A 25,440-nucleotide genomic window follows, 5' to 3' on the forward strand; every position below is an offset into this window, starting at 1 on the left:
GCTGATCTAACTCTGCCCATATGAGATTCAAACATGTGAACCCACATCATTCCTACTTCAGCAGAGGAGTTGCAAATCTGAGGTTTCACACTGATTTAGGTTTACTTATTCAGATATCATTACTAACAATAGATCTAACTTTGCTTGCAGGGCATGACTAGCAGGAGACAAACTATTTAAATTCATGGACAAATTAAATGCATGGGTGTGGATGCCCATGCAGGTCTACATCACCTGGTGATGTTCTCTGCTGCTCCTTGTTTTCAGTGATATTTCATTCAAATTGTATTGTAGTAATTTAATAATTTAAGCCCATTGTCTCTTGCATCTTCCATACGTCTCTATCTATGGCATGCCATCCACAGAGTGATACAATGTTTTTGTTTTTGTTTTTTTTTCCATATTTTTTCTATGTTTTGGGTAAGGTCTGGGTGTTAATGCTATTTTAATCACGTCACAGCTTGTGTACTTTTCATGTTTGTAGTTACTGTCTTTTTATCTCCCTGCTCAGAGTGCCTTTCATACATCAGTGTCAGACTTGCTTAAAGAGCAGTACATGCTGCATGACAGCAGATTACTGACTGCGGTGTCCTTTGTGAAAGCAGCAAATCCTTGCAACCCATGTGACCTCCCTCTGCAACCCCGTGATTTAGTCTTTGACCTTTTTGCATTTCTGTCCCTCCTCCCAGAAAGCAAAACTATCACTGATACTGCTGGCAGTGTATGATATAGCTCTCTTTGTGTTGTATTTCTCAACAGGGTTAACTCGTAATTACTAGGTATTATTACCTATCCCCTCTTTATATTTATGAAATCAGTAGTTAGACTTATGAATTGGATAATACTGAAATGAATCTTAAAGTATTATTGAAAACAGAACATGTACCCTCTGTTCAAAAATCTCTGCATATACTTGCACAGAGGGGGAAAAGATACTGGTTCTTCTGAAAAATGAAGATCATGCATTAATGCTGCAACTTCTGTCAACATTATTGTATTTGTAGGTAAACACATCAGAGGCACATCCAGCACAAATGGACAAAACTACTGAGTTCAAGGAGAGCGCTGGTCTACAGGTAGGGTAGTCAAAGAGTTTGAGTTCATAATTCACCTAATGGGCATCTTTGGATGTATTTTTTGAAAAGATTGCATGGGATTTTAAAGAATTTTGTAATATTATCCACTTTGATTACAGCATTTCTAAAATAGTAAAAAAGAGATTGATTTTCTCAGATTATTCCTGATGATCGATGGTGATAACAGCATTACAGCTACACATTTTCCATAGGCCAAAAAACTTGTAGAATTCAAAACTACTATCTGATGAAATTTTAAGGACTGAAGAAACCAAATTCCAGACTTCTTTATCAAGGACCAATGTATCAGAAACTGATTGAAAACTGAAAAGGTAAATACTGAGGGGTTGTATATTGCCAGACTGGCAGAACTACAAGGACAGAATGGAAGTGTTTCAAGAACAAAATAGGGATATAGATATTAACTTCCTGCTAATAGCCATTCTAAAAAACAGTGAAGGGTAAATTAAGTGAGATGTACTCATGTTGATGTGTCAGGTTATGTGACAACATGAGACAAAACAAAATCTAATTCTGTTATGTGCTTTGTGGCCTGCTGTCAGAGCTGAAGATAATGATAATCTAAAAGTCTCTGACAGGTCTGTGCTTGAATGGAAAGAATTTCTTGAGACATTCAAATTGAGCACAAAAAGAACTGGCAGAACTGTGGAATGGGACCTCACTGGAGTTTGCAATCTGAATTTGTTCTCTAAAATTTGAAGAAATCTTTGTAAGGCAGACTCTGCATCAGCAGACACTTCGATTTTGAAATGCTACATTTTCATGACTCATAGAAATCATAAAAAAATAGAATGGCTTGGGTTGGAAGGGACCTTAAAGATTATCTAGTTCCCATACCCTGCCATGGGCAGGGCTGCCCCCACCAGCTCAGCTGCCCAGGGCACCATCCAAGCTGGCCTTGAGCGCCTCCTGGGATGGGGCACCACAGCTTCTCTGGGCAGCTGAGCCAGCAATTATCTGTCATGGATGTATAAGCTCTCAATAAAATAACATGAGGATTTTTTTTTAATTGGAACTTTTCTTTGAGATGGAGATATCATACAAGTAACAAATATATTGAATGATTTCTTGCTTTGGTCCCTTCTTTCCTTTCTTTCACTCATACTGATATAGGCCACAGAAGAAGGAAGAAAACTGCATTAGAGATTTAACTGAAACACGTAATACCAGTGACGTCATTTAAAGAATCCATATACACAGCCAAAATGAGTTACTGTCTTGTTTTTCTGTTATGTTTTAGCAGTCCATTCTAAAAAGAGAACTGTCGCCAATCTATTACCTTTAGACAACTTTTGTGCTTTGGACAGCAATATTTTAAAACACAGTGTTTTTTGGACCTTATATACTGCCTCTGGTAGAGAGGCAAAAATACTTAGTGAGAGAGGTAATATTTCAAGATTTTTTATTTGACATATAGAAACTATAATGGTAAGTTTTTATGCTGAAATCTGTGTGATAAAACTCAATAGTATTAGATGGCAGTATGGTTTGCATACCCATTATCTCTGATAGCCCCCCGTGGCCATCCATCATTCTTTCTGACTGACAAACTAGACAGCTGATATCAGCTAATATTAGAAACATATTTGTCTGGTAATAAGTTTTCTTCAATTGTGTTTAGCAGCAGAACAGACAACACAGGCTGACAGTGTACAAACTCACAGGGCTTATCTTAAAAGAAACAGCATTAAAAAGCAGCAATTAATGTAGGAAGTTGCCTTCAAGCATATGCCTGACTGAATTTCTTGAAAGAATTTGAAAAAAATACTGAGTTCAGTGTTACTACTTATAAATAGTTTATGCATGCAGCATTTAAGGCTAAGCAAATATTTCAGCTAAACTCATAATTGCCTCCAGGAATCCTGTAAAGTACACTATAAAGTCAGAACTCTGGCCTGGATAGGTCTGAACTTTTCAAGCTATCAGTGACATGCTTCCTCTCCCAAAATGTGTGGAAATCTGCACCCCTTCACTGTGCACTTGTCTTTCAAATGTGAAGGAATCTGGGGAAGGCACATGGAGTGGGCAGAGGCATGTGCAAAGGCAGCAAGGGGGAAGTGGTTGGACAGGGCCAGGGCTGGGGATGGGGAAGTGCACAGAAGAGCCACAGAAGGAATCTGTTGAATTCTGGGAGCCTTCCAGCAAATCCCTGGGCACTTTTCTATCGGAGTGGTCACCATTCTTGGCCAAAGTTTAGGAGACAGCTGTATTGCCAGTGGGAAGTCCTAGATTACTTGGACAAAGTAATTGTCCAAGTTTTGCTCATGACACATTTAAGCACAAATCAGCTTTCTACCAACTCCTGTGAAAATTCTATCATCGTCTAGACAATAAAAAATCTAAATGTAAGAGGAATCTTTAAGTGCAGAATTTAACGACTCTGAGTGCAAAATCTTGGCCACATGGAAGACAGTGGCAGCTTTACCATCAAACTCAGAAGACAGAACTATACTTGTAGTTTTGTCAAGAATCTATCATTAATGTCATTGTTTTTAAAATGTCATTTATTTAACTACATTAAATGTGAAAGCTTTCACTGTACAATTGAAAAATAGAGAAAAATGTCCATTAAGGCCAAATAGTCATATTTCACATATGGCCTAGAGGTAAATCCTTCAAGAGGGTGATATTTAATAATGGTTAGAAGAAATTATTTTTTGGAAAATCTATCTGATACAGGATCCTTCAGCAAATCATTTCAGCATTGTATCCAGAATATTCTTACTTTCACTCAGCTTGAAAGCCTTAGATGTAAAGAGCCAAGACAAAGATGAGTATCTCAAATTTATTGGCATGATCTCATATGTAAGGTCTGATCTGGCAAATTGCTTATGCATATTATCAACCTCAGGCATGTTAATTGTCTTAGCAACCTCATGTCTGGCTGAAAGGAAGAGTTAGGCAGTTTAAGATACAGACTGATTTGCAAAAATAATAGCCTCTTAGCATGCCATGTTTCATTAGGTTGAAATATATAAATAAAATAAATGGAAGTGGGAAAAAATATTGGAGAACTTCAGCTCATAAAGTGAAAATACAATCAAAAAGGTATTTGAACGGTACTATTCAAAGGATAAAACACAATTAATAAGTGACATTTAGACAAAGGTACTTTCATCCACTGTAAATATTTGTATAAATTTTATTACTAAAACCACAAGAAGAAATGCAATTAGTGAAGATATGTGGATGGTATGTCAGAAAGACCAAAGAATTGTTATTTTTGCTCTTTCCTGCCCCTCCCAGATTAAATTCCAGTCACCTGTTTCAGACCAGTAGATCCAGCTCATTTCACTTTATCCCTCAAGGTCCTGTTCTATTAAGAAAAAAAGAAATTTTACTCCAGAGCCTGACAGTACCATTCTTTATGTGGCCTTAACACTTGGTGTTCAATCATGTACAAAATCTCCTTCCTGACATGGGACTTTGAGGCTTTGCCAGCTTTGGGAGGAAGCCGCAAGGATTAGGCATCAAACATGGATCTCAAAATCTGTCATTTTATCCTTCCTTCTTTTGCAGGAAAATGTGCACTTTATACAAGTTATTGTCCATCATAATACAGCCAGATACAGAAAAGAATTGCCCACAGCTGATGTATTCAGGAGCAGCTTTTTGGAAATGCTGTGCAGAGATTTTGGTTTTCTCTGAAGTTAGTACTGAGGAAGATAAGGCACAATATACTTCTTTTCTTATTTTTTTTTCTGTGAAAAACTTTAAATGTCATTATTAGCCATAACCTTTTTGAATCCCTCTTATTCCTACACAGAAAGGTATTCTTTCTGACAGCATATTTAACTCTAAGAAGCAGTGCGCGCAATCTCTTTATGTTGCGTTGAAAGTAATTACGGGGCATATAATGAATTCTCCTTTATGTCTCTAAGCAGATGGGTTCCCATTATCAGGGTTTCAGAACAAGCTGATTGTGTTAAGGTGTTGTGTCACATCTAATTCCAAGAGTCAGGGGGGAAAATAACCTCATTTATTACAATCAGGCAAAGTAAGAGAAGTTCATTATCTCATGCTTATTTTCTGTACCTGTTTTTTTACCCCACTGGAATGAAGGTGAGATTACAATGCTCTGAAAGCTGGTAGGGAGAAGACATGCAATTTAAAATGGATTTGTGTTTGCTTGTCACTCTTCCTTGGAGCTTATAGGGGCAGCTGTACAGGAGCAGAAAGAATTTCAAACACTCAAAAGTCATCATTGATTTATTTGCCTAAGTTCTGACTGTAAAATCATATGTTGACAATGATTTATATCGGATGTGGTCCACATTTATGCCTAGTAAAATTTAACTGATCTCAGTAGAATTGAAACAATAATGTGTGTAACTCAATGGCTTTCCTTCTGGGGAAGTTCAGGGAATTCTAGCACAGCTTTATGAGAATCAGTTGATAAGCAGCTATACTGATAGCTACATAGACACTGAGTGATTGGAGCAGCGCTCTGAAGAACTGACAGGCAGAGAAACGTAAACAGTTGTGGCAGCCCACTGCTCCGAACACACTCCTTGTCTCCCCTAGAGAAGGCACAACTTTAGACAAAGCAATTTAAAGATCAATCTGGTTGAACCAATGCAATCTGCTAATGCATGTACATTTAAATTAGCTAAACTGACACAGGCAACATTACAATCGATTTGAGTGTGTCTACCTTAGGCTTAGCCTTAGCTCAAGATAGATCCAAGCTAAAATAACATCAGTTGTACCCATATTGTTGCAGCTTTCCAGCATGAACAAAGACCCCACCCTGGGATTGGCAGGAATTTAATAAACTTGAGGATGATGATTTTAGATTGTTTTACATATTTATCCACACTAAGTTTATGTGGTCTATTAGAGCACAACACTGAGGTCAGTTGTGAGATCCAACAGATGCTTTATAAAATAGAAGCTTAAGGATGGCGTTCAACAATTTGCACTCAGACTTTTAAATTAATGGTCCAATTTTCAAGTATTGTGATCAGTCCTTGGGTGACATCAAGGTGACTGTGAGTGCTCAGCACTTCTGAAAGGCCCAGATGAATGTTCAAACCACATAACTTCTTTAGGGGCTCAGCTGTGCATTAAAGAGGATATTCTTTGTTTACAGAAGTTTTGGATGAAAGATATTTCCTTTTTTTGCTTTTTTCTTCCTGCATTGTAATTCCTTTGCATATAACCACTGTCTCATTTTAAAACAATTATTTTAACTGTTCTTAAAAAAAGAACTCTAAATATATTCTCCAAATTTTATTTCTTTTGGCATTTGATATACATGGAAGCTAAACAATACGCAGTTTAGCAAGCTGTATATTTTTGTACACCCATTCTCAGCTGCAGTCATCACTTTGCTGACAACCATCTGTGTCAACCTGCTTTTTCCTTCCCTTTTTGCTCAGCTGAAATGAAAATAAATTGACAGAAACAACTTTTGCAGGGAAAGTGCAAAAAAAGTTAAAGGAATTGTAGGGCATGTCTAGGTATCTGCAAGCACTTTTTTTTTTTTAATGCTATGTTTTATTTGCATACAAAATTAAATAACTATTTGAAATCAAAAAAGGAGATGCAAGTACAGCTTGTTTTTTTACAAGGCAAAAAGCCATTGTCAGCCCACATGATCCAGAAGAGTACTTTTTCACCGCTGAGCATCAAAAGGTGAGGACTGTTGAGAGGACTGGAGAATGCCACTGGGAAATAGTAGTAGAAAAGGGCTTGAAGAACCAGATCAGCTTAAGAAACATCCTTTCTGCACAGTTTTCTTCCTCAGATTGTACTTTTCTCTGTGTTCCCAAGCTCCTCTTAGCCTAGTCTCACCTTCTGTTTGGATTTCCCTTGTAAAGATATTTCTCTTTCAGGTATTGGAAAAAAAAAAGCACACAAAGGAGGATGCTGAAAAGTTGCCCTGAGGCTTGAAATCAAGCCAGGCTTCTTAGAACATCAGTTTGGTTTCAGAGATGCTTTCTGAGGACAGCTGAAAAATCTATTCGTGACTTGGAGAGTTGTATTTTATCCAGCTATACCAGGTTTTAAGATAACAGTGCCTATTATAAATATTTTTCAAATCTCGTTCTTATAACCATAGGCAGTAATGGTGAGTCCTTCAGACTGAATCAGCCAAGCAGAAAGTAGCTTACTGGAGCTCATTGGACACTGCATCGGAGTTGTTTGCATAAAAGAGCAGAACTAAGATTCTATAAGCTAGCCAGAAATATAAAATCATTGCAATTTTTCAACAGGCATACACTTGTTACTATCTAGGATGATGTTCTGGCTCTTTTTAATTAAGTGGGAATTTTGCCAGTGATTTCAGAGACATGTTCCTGTGCTCGCTTTCCTTTTATACTCACACTGTATCCCTGCATTGTCCATCTGAAATATTCTTTCTAGTCTATTAGAACCTTGTCAAGCCTCTACCAAATCTTGGAACTGTGTATAGTCACTGTTTCACAGTCTGCAGCAGTGACTTTTCCACCATAAGGGAGCATTGCACATGGAAGTTATGTTAGTCCATATCAGAGATCTTCAGTACCAATTTAGAAATGTGTTTAGTATCTATTATTGTAATCTAGCTACAACTACACTTAGAAATCTATACATTAAATCTCCATATGTTTTTGACAGAATTTTCTAAAATATTCTAGTTGCTTTTTCTACCATAGAAAATTTCATCCTCTTGAAGGAGAAACAGAACACTGAACTATAGTAACACTTGTCTGTCTCAGGGTGGCTTAGTCAATTTTGTTTAAACTTCAGACTTGGTGCTAAGTGGAACTCAGGAGTTTCAAGTGGTTTTGAGTCATTAACAACCAAGGAAATCTGTGCATTAGAGAGCAACTTTCTCTAACTCAGCTACCATTAAGGTAATAAGACATGGCATATCTTAATCTGGCTATAATTTACATGGGTCAAATGGCAAGGTGTGTGTGTGAGCTCAAGGCCAACTCCAACACTTTGTCAATAGATAGAATTACCATTAAAGTCTGTGGCAGACTTTATGAAGGAAGGCTTAGAACCAGTATAAGCATAATTAAAAAGCAAAAGAAAAAAAGAAAAAGAAAAAAAACACCTCAAAGCAGAAGTTCTCCACGTCTCTACTGAAAGCAATATAATATCACTTGTATTTTTAACCAGGAGGAGTCTAATGCTCTGAGTCAAACTAGAACTTTTTCCATTTTTTTCCCTCTTTGTATCCTCAGCACCCATACAATTTATATATTAAAAAATAAATCCGTGGGAAAAAATGAAAAAAATCTTTTTAAAAATGAGCAGTGACTGAGAAGTTGTAGGTAATAGCACAGAAGTTGGCAATGCTGTCTCACTGGGTCAAATCATGGGAGATATTCCACTTCATGGAGCTTTGGTAGAAAATATAGTCACTCAGCAGCTGTCACTTATTACTGGTTTTGTGACTAGACGTAACATTAATGTAGGATAGGGAATGGGACCATTTGCTTAGCTATGGTGGGACTGAAAGAAGTCAGTGCTATTCGCATTTTTGACTGAAGAATGGGATACAGTGATCTTAAGGAGTGGGTCCGACATATAAACAAATAGTCACAAACAACAGACCCTTTAATTGAAAGGCTTGCTTTTATTTTCATCCTGGAAGTCTAAAACAGTGATCATTCACAATCAAATATAGAACCTAACTTCAGTCAGCTGGGATATTTTCAAGAGTCAACTGACTGATGAATGTCAATATGCAGTGACATGAGATGCCAACAACCTTCAGCTCAACTTTTGTCATTCATCTTTTTGCCAAATTCATATTAAAAACGGATGCAAAAAATGAGTCAACCATAAAAATTACAGAAACATTCAGTACTAGTTGCAAAATGTAACACACCAAGGCAACTTTTATTTTGATTTTCTTTTATCATTGCACTGTTTTCTTCCATATCAGTTTTTTTCAGCATGGTAAATATGCATGGATACACTTAATATACTTCAAACTCTGTTACCTGGGTTACATTCTTGTTACTAAGAATAGCCTTATTACTTCATGGTGAGTCCCTGAGAACTTCCATATCGTAATTGCTGTGAGGGAAATCCCTGCTGTGGTGTTCTGTGCTCAGCACATCTGGTTCGCATTTTTCTGGCATTCTGAAAAGATAACATCATAAGGGGGCTGAAAATGCACATGGCAGAGAAAATGCATTAAGATGACACTTACATAATTATTTCAAGAGCGTTCTAGGAAGCAAAACTGCAGGAAGGAAAGCAGGTCAAATGTTTAAAATATTGAAAGGGTAAAAAGGACAGCACAGTTTGGTGCAGGTGGACTGCAATCCAGCAAAGCACATTTAAAACACATGCTGGGGAGGAAGCCACTTGCTGCTAAAAGCTTCAAAGAGCAGTTCCAAAGCGTATCACTTAACCGGACTCCCATAAGAGCCATCAAATAATTAAGAAAAAAAATCTCAGAGGTAAATCTTTCATGTATTTCTTCTACTTCCCTTTTTTATGGATTTTTCTTGTAAAACAATATTATTTTCTTTTGACATAAATTACTTTGCAGGAAGCTGAAGGTTTTACACTGAAAATACAGATCTGAAAAAAAAGTTTATCCATCAAAAAATTCATATTGCTTTGCTTAACCACTGGAACTTACATTCACAAATGTTCATTAATTACTGAATTTTTAATTAGGCAGCTAAGGTACCGGAAGAGCTGAATAAGGGACCCTGTCAGTCATCAATGTTCTTTCTTAGTACTTTAGGAAAAAAAAACAGTTAATATATTTCAGAGAATAAATGCAATGTTGTGGCAACTGCAATCCTGTTATGTATTTCAGACAGAACAGTAGAGGGGCCAGTAGAAATTTCCCTTAAAAAATAGCAATCTGGCAATGGCAAGCCACTTAGCATTAACAAACTTATGTTTTCGAGCATGTTACTTGTTTGGCTTGTTAATATCAGAGTGATATACTGACCTTCAAAAATCATTTGACACTACATCAAATTACACAGAAATGAAGGAATCAGGGTGGAGCAGAATCAATGGTTAAAATAACTACTTTGAAAATGTCAATTTGTTCAGCTTCCAAATGCGATTGTAGTCAGGCACTGCTTGACCAGGCGGATTTTCCAGCTGAGAGAGAATGGACTCTTGATCTGCGTGATTTCATCCTTTTTTCTTTTTTTTTTTTTTAAGTCAGTTCGTGGATTCAAACAAAATCTTGGGTGAAACATTGTTCAAAGAAAAGAAGAAATTAACCTGATCTATATGGAGAATGGTATTTTGATAATAAGGTCTTCAGCAATCTATGATGAAATATAAGCGCTGAAAATTGGAAGCAATCAAACTGAATGAAAATAAGTTGAGTCTCATTGCAGGTTTTTGTCCCTTAAAGAGGCTGGGCTTTTCATGGCTGGACCTTGTGCTAGCCCATGTGGTGGGTGATTGCGTACCAAACAAGCTGCTATTTTCTAAGGGATAGCTAAAGGGTTGCCTCAGAACTGCCAAAGACTATCAGGCAGACAAATAATCTTGAAGGTAATCTTGAATCTTGGAGATATTTTTACAAAGATGGTGTGTTCAGCTGATGATTCTTATTTTGCCCTGGAGGGAGGCTGTTTATCCACATTGTAAATGTGGTGGGGTTTTTTTGTTTTTTTTTTTTGTTTTTTGTTTGTTTGTTTGTTTGTTTGTTTTGTTTTGTGGAGATGAATGCTGTGGGTACAGACGATCTCAATATGGAATATTACAGACCACACAATGACAAAAATGTTTTTTGTTTCTTGGCGGCAGTAATTCCAAATCCATACTGTAAGTTACAATTAAGATGCTTTAAATTCAGCAAAGTTGACATGGCCTAAAATCTCACTAAGTCAGCAAAGCAATTGGAAGAATTTTTACAACTTCTTTTTATTGCAGAATCAGAAAAAATAGCAAAAGCCAATATTAATGCAGTATTTTCTGTCTACATAATGGTTCTTGTAGCTGTTACTTGCTACCTTTTTGTCTGTTAAAATAATTTCAGGAGTTTCTTTCAAATGCTCCTCTATAATTACTTTTGTTTCCACCTTTTTAATGGAAATGGAAGTATATGATCCCGTGATAGTTATATAATAGCACTACTCTTTTATTTGCTTAGTGCTCTCTAGTAACTGCTGATTTTCCAGTATGTTAGATAATGCACAGTGATTCAGTGATTTCCACCCAGAGGCTGCACTTGCTTTCAGTGGCGTTTGACCAAATGAACACAGTGGAGTTATTTGCTGTTGCAAGAATCCATGGCATTTCTCAAGTTCTCACAGAATCATTCTTTAGTTAAAGCTTATTAATGGCTTTTAAATTGCACTACAGATCCTACATAATTCCAGACATATTTTATCCATGCCATCCCTCTGAGACATTATGCAATATAAATAATTTTGTTTTTGGAATAGTTTGCAACTATTCCTTTTTTTATTTCCCACCTCTTCCCCCCCAGTGTTATCCTATGTTTAAATTTCCATTTTTATTAATCCGAGAAGTTAATCAGTCACATCACCTGCCATATTTTTCACAAAAATCTATTTGCAAATTTTTATTTCTACAGTGATATATTTTTGTACCTGACTCAGCTATCCCTTTTTGAATGTCATTTGTCCAGCAAGGTAAGCAAGTCATTAAAACGTAACAACAATGTGTGGGTCACTTGGAAGTTGTTTTCTAGTGGTCTGTAAGAAACAGATTTTTATGTGTTTTATCTAGATGAGAAAAGGAAAATGGTGAAGGATCTCTGAGAAGAAAATATCTTCTGTTAACAACTAATAGGAATGCAGGGGAGACTATGAAGGTGAACTCTTTGCACGTTTGAGATATAAGGCAATGCTTGAAACTAAGAAAGAGATTATGTGGTACACATGACCCTAATGAAGAGAGGTGTAGGCTGACTGCAGGCACAGGGTGGCACAGATAGTCCTGGTGGGATCTTCTGTCAGATTTGAGCAGCCACACAGCCTGGCTGGCAATCCTTCTACAGCCAGCTCTCCTGACACCTCTTTATGAAAATGCTGAAAATTTGATTGCTTTCTAGGAAAATGTTACAAGGCCTTGCATGATAACAGTTCTGAACTGTATCGAAGTATAATTCTAAATCTGTGGTAATGAGTCTGGTCTCTTGGGTCCCATCCTCAGGAACCTCTGTGCAATTATTTTTGGTATGTGCATCTCTATTGTTCATGGTACATTGCCCAAATCAGAAGTGCAGCAAAAACAAGGCATCTGATTCAGCATAAATGCTTAATATCTAACAACATCCAGTATACTTCAAAGGCCTAGACTGAACATGAAGTCAATACCATTTAGTTTAATGTACCATACAAATCCACTTAGGAGAAAAATATTAGAGAAAAATGGAAGGAGTTTCATTTCTCCACATACTTCTTGAGAAAAAGCTATGTGCTCCTTATGGAACCTGTGTTCTTTAAGGTACTTCTGAATCTTTGATTTTTGTGAACAAGAAAATTTTCACAGAAATGAGTCCACAGAATTACTAATAATCTCATTTCAGGAAATTTTTGAGCACAAGAATATATTCAGCTGCAGTAAGACCTGAGAGATTTGTAAGTGCCTGAAAAACATAATGAGAAGAATTCTACATATATATATATGTATATGTATATATAATGATGAATCATAATTCTGAGCTTTGTATGGACCCTAAACATGTTTAATTGGTATCATACAGTGCCATTGTGATTCCTCAAGTCACTCAAGCTTGTTATAGTCTCAGGTAACTATGGAAGAGTTGAGGTATTTGGTCAAAATTACTTCAGCTGTGTGCACAGTACAGCTCTGCTTAAATCCGGTAGCAGCTTCTTCAGTATTTGCTCTGAAGTACCCTTCACCTGGGAGAGTGAGCCACATGACAGCTGAAATGTTTTGCTTAGGATAAAGAAAGGATGAGATCTTGATTCTGTCAATAACAGATAGCATGAAAAGATTACTCACAGTACTTTTAGTTGCCTGACCCTTTGTTTACTTATAATGCCCTCTATGAAAAATGGTACCTCTCTGGAAATATTAAGATATCTAGGCTTATGATGGTAGGTTGCTAAGGTAACAATTTGCTATTTCATTGAAAAGCTGGCTCCTCAATCAATGGCAGTATCATATCAGTATCTGTATGCATGCTATGATAACTTTCTGCAGATTTGCTGTGTAAAAGGGTATGAACTTAGTACACTTGAAAAGACAGAAAATTAGTGCTATTATTTTAGACATCTTCAGAACAGACATTTTTGGGGAACCACTGGAACTATAAAGAGAAAAAAGGGATCACTGAATATAATATTGTCACAATATTTCTTTAAATCATCAGAAAGATTGATATTTCAAACTGAACTGTCCACTTAGATGCTGGGATATTGTTCCCAGCTATTCATCTAATCAACAATTGCTGTATTTCTGACATGAAGGGGAGCAAATTGTCCTGGATGTTTTATGATTTTTTTTTTTGTTTTATTTACTGCAGTTTATTTCAGATCTTAGGTAAGTAAGTAGAAAAACACTTCCTTCCTTCCACCTCTAACCAGCTTTTAGAATAATTGACATGAGCAAATTCTGATGGTGGATCTTGCTTTTCCAAAGATCTTGATATATACTTGAAAGAAAAATAATCCCAATTGAATAATTGTTCTTCATTACCCTCTACATAATCCTTGCCCTGTAATGCAAGTATTATTGTATTTCCAGCACCCTCAGAAATGATTGCTGTTTGAAGTATATATCCACTGAGCTGTTCAGAGGATCTGCAGAAAATTGAAGTGGAGGTTCAAGAGTCAAAGAGCTCTGATTACAGACAGTCCCCAAGAAGGATGGCATGAGAAGAAGTCTGTGTTTTTCTTAAAAACACCGGAATTGTAATTAGTTTCATTTCCTTAGCTCAACAGCTAGCATTTGATCTCTGATAAAACCTCTAGTTATTATTTACCATGCTGGGTTAAAGCAAATTGCTTGGATTTAATTCTATATATACTCACTGTCTTCATATAATTGAATGAAAAGTCAGTAAGGGAATATTTATAATCTGTAAGTGATACCTAATTAACAACAAAAGCTCTTGTCAAGATAATCACCAGGGGGTTTTCAAACTGTTAGGATACTCATAAGAAATATAAATAAACTAGAGAAAATGGCAACAAACTAAAGCAACTGTGTTGTGCTTTGTCAATATTATCTGGGCTCCAAATGTAACCATGTTTACTGTTGAGACAAAGAGGAGAGAACCCAAACCAAACAGAAACACGATAAAAGGCAGGGTATGTGACAGCAAGCCATTGCTCTGTTTAGTCTAACATCTTGACCCAACAGAAGAGATAGTGGAAATGCCTATATGAATAATTTAAGGTATCTATTTTTCATGAGAGAGATTTTCTCAAACTAAATTTCTATGAAACATTGCCCTACAGAAGATAGGACCAGTGAATTTAGAGATACAGCTGGGGAAGCCTGAGTGGAAACTCAAAGTTATGATGGGAGATGAAGCTACATACTGGAGGCAAGATGTTCTGGTCTCCCTTGCTGAATTCAGGGCACCGTGATGTGGATTACCATGTTTTAATGAGAGTGGTTGATCAAAACAGATGGAGAGGTTGATTACAAAATTATTTTTTTAATAAAGCTGAGAAACAGTTTGCTCCACAAAGAGGCAAGGAGGAAGAAAAGTAAAACAAAGGAGAAGCTGTTCCCATTTATTGAGACTCTGATGGAGGGGGAGACCCCAGAGAGCAGGAGGCAGGTTTCTGTATGTGGCTGTGCAGATAGTAAAATGGGAGATAATACCTGAGTATTTGACTCGGGGCATCTTAGAGAATGATGATTCAGGCTGGCAGTGCATCAGGATGCTTCTTTCTCACCATTCTTGTTGCATGAAGAGCAAAAACCACAAAAGGAACAGACAAGTAAGAGGAAAATGTTTTGCAAAGCTAAAACAGTCTGTGAAAGGTGATTCAAGACTCTGCTTATCCTGTACAGCAAAAAATCTCCCACTGCCAGCTCTTCTCTCTAGACCTAATAACATAGCACAAAGCAACAAACAAATGTTGCATTATTTGCTTTCAACAGAGAGCATCAGCTGGGCTGTAAAACATCACTGTGATGCATTCAAAATCAAAAGTACTGTGAAGTATGCACACTATTATTTTTAACCAGGAAAACAGTAAAACAGAGACATGAAAGAAGAGCTACAGATCTCAGTATGTTCTTTATGTTTGTTGCAATGCATTCTGCTCCTGGGTATAGGCAAGGTACAGTATAACAACAGCACTTCCTAGAAATTGCTATGTGAAGTCTTAATTGTTTGCATCATTTGAAAGGCTTTTTTGAGGCTTCATTTAAAACTGTCTCTCTCCTGTCTTCTCTGAGCAGCTGAAGCTGTTTTCCTGTAAGTGCTGGTTTCATCAAAACTGAGCTGCTATTCTTTCTTTCATGCAGATGAGCATACATGACTGGTTGCTGTAAACACTCTTCTGACATCCTTAATGTTTCCCTTTTTACTTTACTGCCTCTGCAACCTGACAGGTGGCAACTCCACCAGTATGACTGGCAGCAGCAGTGCAGCATTTGTGAGCTAATAATTTTTCTCTTCAGTTATGGTATTAACTTTTCTGTGTGTGTGTGTTCTTTTCCTATAAATAAAGGTTTCACTTCTTTTTCATCTTTTAGAGATAGTATTATTATTTAGAGTCCTTTCAGTCGGTAGGGACATTTAAAGGTTGTCTAGTCCAACTCCCCTGCACTAAACAGGGACACCTATAGCTAGATCAAGTGGGACAACCTCTTAATTCCTTTATTTACCTTTAGTCGCCCTATTGCTGTCCTGTTGATGCAACAGATTGAGGGCCCTCACCGGCACCTTGTCCTTCTAACTTAGCTATGCTTTCCTGCACCTTGTTGTGGGCAGGCTTGCCATTGCCCTCTTCTCCCTTCAAACCCATTTTAAGGCCCTGCCAATGAATCCAAACAGCTCCTGGTCAGAATGTGTTGACGTTTTTGATCTAGGTGGACCCCATCAACAGCCATCAGAGCAGTCACCGAGTAAATGTCCCAGTATTAGAAGAAGCCAAAATTGCAATGGCACCAGCCTCTTGGTCACGTATTTACGTGATGGGTTTTCCTGGTCCTCTCAGTATCCCTGGCTGCCACTGAAGAGATAGAGGAAAACACCACCTGAACTCTGTCCACTAACTGCCATAGTCCCCCAAGGTCCCTTTTGTTAGCCCTCAAGCTTCTCTCAGTGTCTTCATTGCTGCCAACCTGAACTATCGGTAAGGGATAATAATCAGAACAGAGAAACAGACTAGGGAGTCCCTTACTAATGTCCCTCCCCCAGGGAGGCAGCATACCTTCCTACGGAGGTGACATGCTTCCTTTCTAGCTGTATCTTTAAGAAAGAAAACAGAATGATGATGGCTGAATTATATGGACACAAATCATCACTGAGGTCACTGAATAACTTGTAATCTGCATCTAAGACGCCAGACAGTGGCAACTGCAGTCTTTCTGTCTGTAGCAGTCAGCTTGCAAGCCAGTCCTTAAGGAACTTATGTCACTGTAAAAATGCTAAAAGGCAGTTGAGAAATATCTTAAGTATACTTAAAAAATCATCCTGCTTCAAAAGAGGTCATTATATATCAGCATGTTATTTATTTACTGACAAAAATAAAAAAAAAAAATGACCTCATTAGTGTCATAGCTTTTCCTTTCCCTATGGACAATTCTACATTTAGTTGGATATGCTGCAGTAATGGGAAACATGTAACATGTGGTGGGTACTGGGGCAAGTTATTTCTACTGACTCATGTCTCTTTCTCTGAGAATCTCATATCCTAATAAGGCAAAATCATCTTTTATTATGATTCAGCCTCTCCCTCTGGTGTAATAGGAGGAGCTGTGGGATACCTTGAGTACAGCCTTTTGCATTTTCTAGAGGAGAAATTGTAGTGAGACTACTAACCCTTTCAAAAAAAAAAAAAAAAAGAAAAAAAAAAAAACCCTCAAAAAAAAACCCCATAATGGTAGTGGAATTAAAAAAGCAAAAACCTTGCCCTAAACAGGAACCAAACAAATTTTTTTTTTTTTTTCCTCTTCATATCTTTGCATCATAGCTTACATCAGATATATATAGATAGTCTGTATTTTTATTTTAAAGCTGTGCTGCTATCCTTCTCTTTTTCTTCCTTTTATATATTAAAATACAATTTTCAGAGTAGGAAAATGTAAAGAAATTATTTTTCTGGTTTAAGGCACTGGGCATATTAGAAATGAAGTGGTAACAGAGAAGATGCTCATTAGCATGTACACCGTCTTTACAAATTACTAATTGCAATGGGAGATCCCTGGGTTAGATTCTCTCCCTGGCTTCCCTTGGGCCCTTTCTGTTCCTAATTATTTCTCATACAGAACCTATATTGTAACAGAAAGTTCTCTTCACACATACCCATAGGACAAATGAAGCAGAGCACTTCACAGCACAGGGGTAATACATTTGTGCACAATGTAGCATATACATCTCTCCGCTCTGCCTGGGCCCTCCCTCTGGTTGCACTGTTCATAGCCCTTAGAAGCCTGTTTTCCCATCCAGCTCCAAGTTCTGCTTTCCTGAGTGGGTTGGTGAACCCTTGGCGTTGCTCACACTGCCTCTCAGGAGAGCAGAAGTGACAAGAAGAGGCAGTGGTGGCTGGGTAGTTTGTTTGTCTTTCACACAAGGAGCTATCTGAAATTTGGTGATTCAAAGCAAGCCTCTTTCTCTGTGAGGCTTTATGTTTGATCTGAAAGGACCGAAATCTACTCGTTCTTTCTTCTTTGATCACAACAACCAAATTCTGCATATAAGGAGAAAAGCAGCTCCTGGAAGTGCTCTGGGTGCTCATCTGCATTGCAGAGAAACACACACAAATGCTCTCAGCCACCTCTTGAGAATTTCCTGTACTAGTAAAACAGCATAGCTGCCTCTTTAGCAGGCAGATGAGTTCGTAAATGCATTCGAAGCCACTGAAAGCGTGTAACTTTTGCTGTGCAAAGTTTTTTTTTTGACACTGTTTCCACCACTACTGGTGCTCCTGGCGCCATGCTGGGGACAGTAGAACAGTTCAGCTCACAGAGTCAATAGCAGTCTGGCTCCTTGGTCCATTTGAGTGGCGGTTAACAACCAGCCCAAGGACTGTGACCACAGAGTGTCCTACCTTGTGCCTTGCTGTACTGTTTCTCACAGGCCAGGCAGCTGACTGAGACTGGCCCAAAGGGTATTCAGCACCAGACAACATCATGCTCCATTGGATGGGATAGCAGAAATAGAACTGTGTGTCCACAAAAGTGGCAGTTGCTCAGAGAATGGGGAAACATCAGTCTGACCGTGGGATGTAGGGAGAAGTGGTGGTCAAGTATTTTTTGTCCATCCTCAATTAGAATGTTTGTGCCTTGATCCATGAGTTTAACTGCTTTTGCCCTTCCTGTTCTCTCTGCTAGGGGTGAGCAAGCAAGCAGCTTTGTGGGCGCACTCCTCACAGTTGTTAATCAAGTTGTTCAATGCACTGTTTAAGGGACTTCAGGAATAATGCAATGACTATGGTAAAAGAAGCTGCTGATGAGGAGAAAATCCATAAACCACAAAAAATTCATGCATCTGATTTTTTTTCTCCTCATGTGAAGCATAGAAAAAGAGAGCACAGTTTGAGTGTAAAAAGAAAAAAAAAAAAAGACATCAAACAAGAGATAAAACAATCAACTCCCCAAAAATCAAATCCCCCAAACAAAACAACCCCAAACATTTATATATACTAAGAATACTATAGAAGAGTATACATTTGTAAATGTCCGAGACTGTGTTCGGACACCCAATAATTTTATGCAGTGGAAGTGCTTTCTTATTGGAAAGCAAAATCCAGGATAAAACCACCCACATCTGTAAATAGCTTAGATAGATTCAGCTTTTAATTTCTGATCTGATATGCTATTTTCTGTCACAGCAAATTCTGTTGTTTGTGTTTCTTCTGATACAGTCATCCTAGTGGCTCAGCTGCTGCTTGATAATGCAATACTCAGTCTGTGGCCTAAGCGTCAGCACAGATTTCACATTTTCTTGAGCTCCCATCCTTTGTATCAGAGTGGTAGCTCTGGTCATGTGCATTAAGAGGGTATGTTTATCTCCCACTCCCTTATTTGGTAAATCAAGCAAGACTCAAATTCTAGGGGAGATCATAGGCACTTAGTGGCTGGGAGGCAGTAAGCAAGAGGGGAAGAAAGATACAGAGTAGAAATTCTGTTCTCCTATTTCTTCTTGTGTTCATCCTAGATGTGGTGCACAGATTATTCCCTTTGACTCTGACATAGCCTTTATGCTTCTACTGTGCCTTCTCCTGTTTAACTTTCATAATCTTTCTGAGAAAAATGTATCCCCAGTTCTTTCAATCTTTGTAGATGACTTTTAAATTTGGACAGCTGCTACTCTTGTGACTTTTACGTGCAGAAGGAGTGTACACCTCCCAGTCAAACTCCTGCTTCTGTTATGTGCCCACTGCTAATCTCAGGAATACCAATGAAAAACATTTGAGGACAAAGCTGCTTGAGAGTATAATGGTGCATAAAAATACTGCAGTTGGGTTATAATAGAAATGCTGCTGCTGCTGTAGAAATGATGTCTTATATCTGAGAGGCTCAATTAATTTTATAACACCAGTGACAAAAATTTTGGTGCCTTTTTCAGCTAAAATACACAAAGCTAAAAAGTAGGCAGTATGTGATGTGAGAATGTGCTTTTGTAAGACTAAAATATTGCAGGCAGACGCTGGCCCTCATTATTTCCTTACATTTTTCAGGGGCAAAGTGAACTGTTGATACTTAATTAATAACACTGAAAATGTATGAAAAAGATAACAGATTTGATGAAGCATGCTGAAATCACTTGCTACAGTGAATTATTAGAATAATAACATCAACAAGTGCCTCATTTGGTACCTTGTTTTCCATTCTTTAATTGGCCTGTTTATTTCACCCTGCACATCATCTAAATCTTTTATGGTGATCTTGCAGGAAAAGACCTACTCTTCTGCTGTTGTTTGCAGAGTGTCTAGTGCAATGAAAAAGGTACTGATCCCTACTTGATATCCATAACTACCACCACAACTGAAGTAAAAAGCAGCAATAGCTCTATTGAATGGGTTTCTATTATCTTTTTCTTTTTTATCACAGATAAAATTATGTTCTCTGAATGATACTGTTGAAAATGTCAGTATTGAAAGAATAATAATGAGCAAAATTGAGATTGAAGACAAAAAAGATATTAATGGGCAATTATAAAAATTCAGATATTTAATGAAAGAATAAAATTTCAGTGAGATATCATCTCAATTTTCATTACTTTCTCCTTTGTCAGCGCAAATACCAAGTATTATTATTATAGCAAAACCAGAACATAAAATTTCTTGTATAAGTACTACCAGGTATTTCAACATGTGTTTCCATTTCCCACTGAAGCTGAATGAAATATTAGAAATAAACTAGTCATTTTAACTTAAATCTAATTTGTAGCAACAGAAGTAGCCTGCAAAAGAGTAGGTCTCTGTTTGTAAGGCAGACCCTCCATTTTGCTGATCGGCCTAGTATTTCCTCCCTACATATATTTATTCATTTATTTATTTTTCTGTCTTAGGTAACCCGTCCTCAGCAACAGTAACCAAAATTTAACATGATTTCCTAGATGAAATCTCACTATGACCTGTACAGAGCTATTGGTCTTTCCATGTCTGCACGGGAAACAGTTTCCCTTCAGTTCCTGAGGGCTCCATCTATGCTTGCCATTGCCATTCCTCACTAATGGCCATATGCATCTTGTGATCAACAAACACACACTGTTCATTTTCACTCATTGTTGCTCTTAAATGAAAAATTATCTATTCATGATAATTAATCCTGAGATTCAAATTCTCAAATACTTCATGTGATTCATTATTTTACTACTGAGCCATTTTAAGTAGTCCATTTCTCTCTGAATGGTATCCCAATCATCCTTTGTATTAATAGCAAAACATTTCCCAAGTTTATGTTGTCCGCTCATTTCACTAGCATTTTCTGCTAATTATGGAAGTAGTTGAGTCTTTTTTAAGACATATCCCTGGGGATCACCACTAATAAACGTGCTCCAGCTCAGCAGTTTTTCTGTTAGTGTACATATTCTTGCCTTCTGGTTAGTTCCACAGCTGTTTCAGACTTGCAGAAATAAACTTCAGGAAATATCCTTTCTGTTATCATCAAATATTTCACAGAAGTCCAAACATGGAATAGCCTATAACAGAGTTTATTTTATGCAAGATTAATCTGGCAGAAATGATCTTTTTGAGACTCATCATGCATTATTTTTTATTTTCCATTCACAGTACACATTCAGCATTTACTCCAGACCTTTGCTCATTGCTTATTGGTGCTGGGTCTGGTCTTGTTTAATATGTTCATCAGTGACCAGTGATGAAGGAATGGAGTGAACCCTCAGCATGTTTGCTGACGATACAAAGCTGTGAGGAGTGGCTGACATGCCAGAAGTTGTGCTGCCATTCATTGAGACCTGGACAGGGTGGAGAGTTGGGCAGAGAGCAACTTAATGAGGTTCAACAAGGACAAGTGCAGTGTCTTGCACGTGAATGATACCGAAGCTGGTCTTAGCCAGTGTATGAGGATGTGCAACACTGCAACTTTATAAAACTCTTCCCATTTCAATATTTATGTGTTGTGTGTAAGTCACATACTATGTATACCTCTCAGCATGCAGAGGTGGGCATCAGCTCTCATCAAGGTGATGTACAAAGCAAAGTGATCTTCTTCTAATACCAAAGTTTCCTTCCACCTGTGTCTCATTTTGAATAACTTCCCACTTTCTTCTAACTTACTGCTATTTCTGATTGCCTGTCTAAAATGCTGATTGCTTAATTTTCTTTGCAAGAAGAAACTCAGATTGATTTTTTGGCAATTGCTCCCTTTCTCCTTACACTTGCTGGCTTTTAAGATAGAGCTTTCATTGTTGACTTGTCATTTTAGAAACAATACTCCCTCATTAAATTCTGCATAAGCTGAAAGAACTCTATAGTGCTTATGTAACAGCATGAAAATAAGGGAGAGAACCCTCATAATGAGAAATAGGGGTCTCTATGGAAATGAGGTCATGGAAACAGGATGAAAAATAATTCACTGGAGTTACTAGACTGTTAATGCTTCTCAGAAGTATCTCATGACAAATGACAAATGCTAGAAATGTTGTAAGAGCTGAGCTGCATGATTAGATCACCTGTGGGAATACCCTTTTGTCACAAAACAAACAAAACAAAGAGTCATCCTCTTGCCAAGACAGTTAAAAGGACACAAATATTTCACAGCAGGGACTAGAAGAAGACATAAACTCTTATGCAGAAAGTATCAGCAAACTAGAATCTAGATAATTATAATAGTTTTCTTGGTAACACCATCAGTATGAAAAGATGACCTACTTTTTTCTTTCTGCTACAGATATTGCTAAGAAATGCTTACAGAATTAATGAAATCCCAGATTGTTAATCAAATTAAATGAACCGTGCCATAGTAAACATGGCCATTAGTTGTGAACCACAGGTGAGTTTAAGGGCATGACTATACTCTAAATTCTGGGATGGATACAGTGTATCTAAATGGCAACCTAGGCCATGCTGCTGTGATCTTACAAGTCTCTAGGGTTACTGGAAATCCTGCTCAACAGGAAGCATACAGGAGAGGAGTGGAATCTGGCAAAGAATTGTGTACCTACAGCATACTGCCCTGAGTGACTCACCAAGGAGTACTTCAAAAGGGATTTGGGACACATTTTATATTCAGGATATATATTATATAGGTCTTTTGGGATACCCTTCAGTCTTTAGAAGATTGGCTCTTTATGGAATTTATCACCACAGAAAAAAAAGTAACAATGAGAAAGAAAGCATATGGTAGAATTGGAAAGTTAAAGCTGTGTCCAAATTTGGGGATCTTCCAAGAATAACATATCACTATTTTGTGTACCATCCTGCTTCTGTACAGAACTTCAGCCCTTTCATTGCAACTTATTCAATTGTACTTTAACATGTACTAAGTGGATGAGCATTCCTTATGAGCACTTTGTTCTGTGGATATACATATGAATGAACATGTTTTAAGTACTTGCCAGAAAAATGCTCCTTATGACAGCACCATAAATTAGGCTTTATCTGTGCATTTGTAGTTAAGATGTGGGAAAGGCTGTACTAGACAGCTCTCTGGAACAGGAAAATATCTGGCTGTTCTCTATATTAGTAAAATCCTCCTTAGACTGGTTTCTGCTTCTCTCAGAGTGCATTTACAGTGCATGAACTGCAGCAGTTTCACATTGAGGAGCAGCTCCATTGTGCTGCTTTCTTGCTCACCTCCTCAACAGCATAGAGGGAGAAAACATAAAGTAAAAAAAAAAAAAAAAAAAAAGCCTGTGGGTTGAGAAAAGGTCTTGGAGATCGCTAACTAATTACTGTCACTGCAAAACAAATGCAGTAGAGGGAGGTTAATGCAATTTATTGCCAGCTACTAATAGACTGGAGCAGTAACAGCTAAGAGAAGAGTACAAACATCTTGAAATTTACCCTCTTCTACCTCCTCCCACAGAGCAGCACAAGGGAATGCGGCTGTGGTCAGAATCCCACTACCAAACCCTTGATGTGTAAGTCTAATGCAAAGTCTAATGCAATTTCTTTCTGGCAGTGACCTGCTGGTTGGTGCATCCTTGCAGAATTGCTGTTTACTGGCTTGAATCTGCTTGCTTTCAGCTTGCTAACTAGTATTTAGTTCATAAATTTTCACTCTCAGCATTTTGGGATTGTGTTTGGTATTTTTTCTCTATGTCCCCACTTCTTTTGCCTGCTGTGCCTTTCTCTCATATCAGTGATTTCCACTAGGCAGTGCATTACGTTGGTTTTGATATATCAGACTCTGGCATTCATGATCTAGCAGCTGTTCAGTGTTGCCTTACTAAGCAGACTGTCATTTAACTGTTTCCTTGGGTAACTAGAGCTGTTAGCAGTGCAGTTCCTAGGCCTACCAATTCTACCCCCAGTGATAGCTGGAAGGATCTCTGAGAGCAAAGACAGGAATATAATCGACCAATTTTGTATGGTACGGCACAGAGCCAGAACTAGGAGACTCCCTTTAGTCCTGGGTGATATGATACCACTGTTGCTAGCTTTGCATATGACAGCTGCTAGGAAGGAAGGATTAGACCTGATCAGTGGTGAATTTTGTTCTTAACTCTTCCAGTTTTGGCTCTCCTGTTTCCCTTGAGATGCACAACACAGGCTGAGCTAGAGCCGAAACAACGAACTGGACAAAGCTGCAGCCCGTGCCTCCCTCAGAGCAAAGTTGTTCAGGTCAGTGCTGAAAGCACACATTAGAACAGCCAGAGTCTCTGTGCTTGAAATGCTAATATGGTTGTAAGTTCTCTTTTTGCTGGGTTTATGGATTTAAATGGACTTCATGAATTCAGAAAACAAATTCCTATTTGCTATAACCATCATTTTCTTCTATGGAAATGCAGGGAAATATGGCTCTCTGCCACATCCCATGTGAAGACTGCATATATATAACTGGAAATCAGAGGAACAGATGACATACACTGGCATCAGACAGGATTTATGGGAAGCTGCTCCTGCGACAGTCCTCTCCTATATAACATCTCACAGTCCTTTCTAAGAGTTATTTCTATTACTCTGTGTAAATAGTAGTGCAGAGACACTGCCTATATTACAAAAAATATTTGTAGACTCATAGGACAGATGTATGCACTAACTTCTTCACGAGAAGGTAATTAAATTGCTATCTCTTCTCCCAGAGCTGATGGCACGTAGCAAAAATCTATTGTTTGTTATCCAAAATAAAAATTGTAGAACAACCTGTTTTTATTTCAGTAAAATACTTATAGAATTCCTATAAGTATTCTGTTTAGCATCTTTAAAATAACTTTGCATCAAATACATAGACAATAATGAAACATTATTAGTACCTTATTTTTTAGAAAGCACCCGTGTTCATTTTGCAGTTAGAAACAGATAGCAGCTCTGAAAAAGAGAAAAATTTTTGAACATCATTAAAAAGAGCCCAATTCCACCTTCCACCCTAATCCTCCAAATACTTGGATCGGATGAAAGCATGTCATTCTACGTGAAAAAAAAAAAAAGGTAATTTATCAGTGTTATTAATAGTGTAGATGCTAATGCCTTTCTGGTTATAAAAAGATGAAACCAAGAAATCCTTTTGTAACTTTTTAAAAGACTAATCCTTTATTCTTATGATATGAGATTATTAGGACATTTGATGTACTGCAAATATTAAACTAAAATGATTTCTCCTCATC

The 25,440-nt window shown here is 37.6% G+C and overlaps 1 long non-coding RNA gene across 1 annotated transcript; it reads left to right on the plus strand.

Moving 5' to 3' along the window:
* The first annotated feature begins 695 nt into the window (after positions 1–695).
* On the plus strand, positions 696–14,598 carry LOC128071686 (uncharacterized). The gene is made up of 3 exons (XR_008201983.1): positions 696–779; positions 1,005–1,076; positions 13,764–14,598. It is a non-coding gene; the product is annotated as an uncharacterized LOC128071686 (long non-coding RNA).
* The last annotated feature ends 10,842 nt before the right edge of the window (positions 14,599–25,440 follow it).

This window comes from Tympanuchus pallidicinctus, unplaced genomic scaffold (assembly GCF_026119805.1).
Source record: "Tympanuchus pallidicinctus isolate F22 unplaced genomic scaffold, pur_lepc_1.0 scaffold6, whole genome shotgun sequence".
In the NCBI taxonomy this organism is placed as follows: domain Eukaryota; kingdom Metazoa; phylum Chordata; class Aves; order Galliformes; family Phasianidae; genus Tympanuchus; species Tympanuchus pallidicinctus.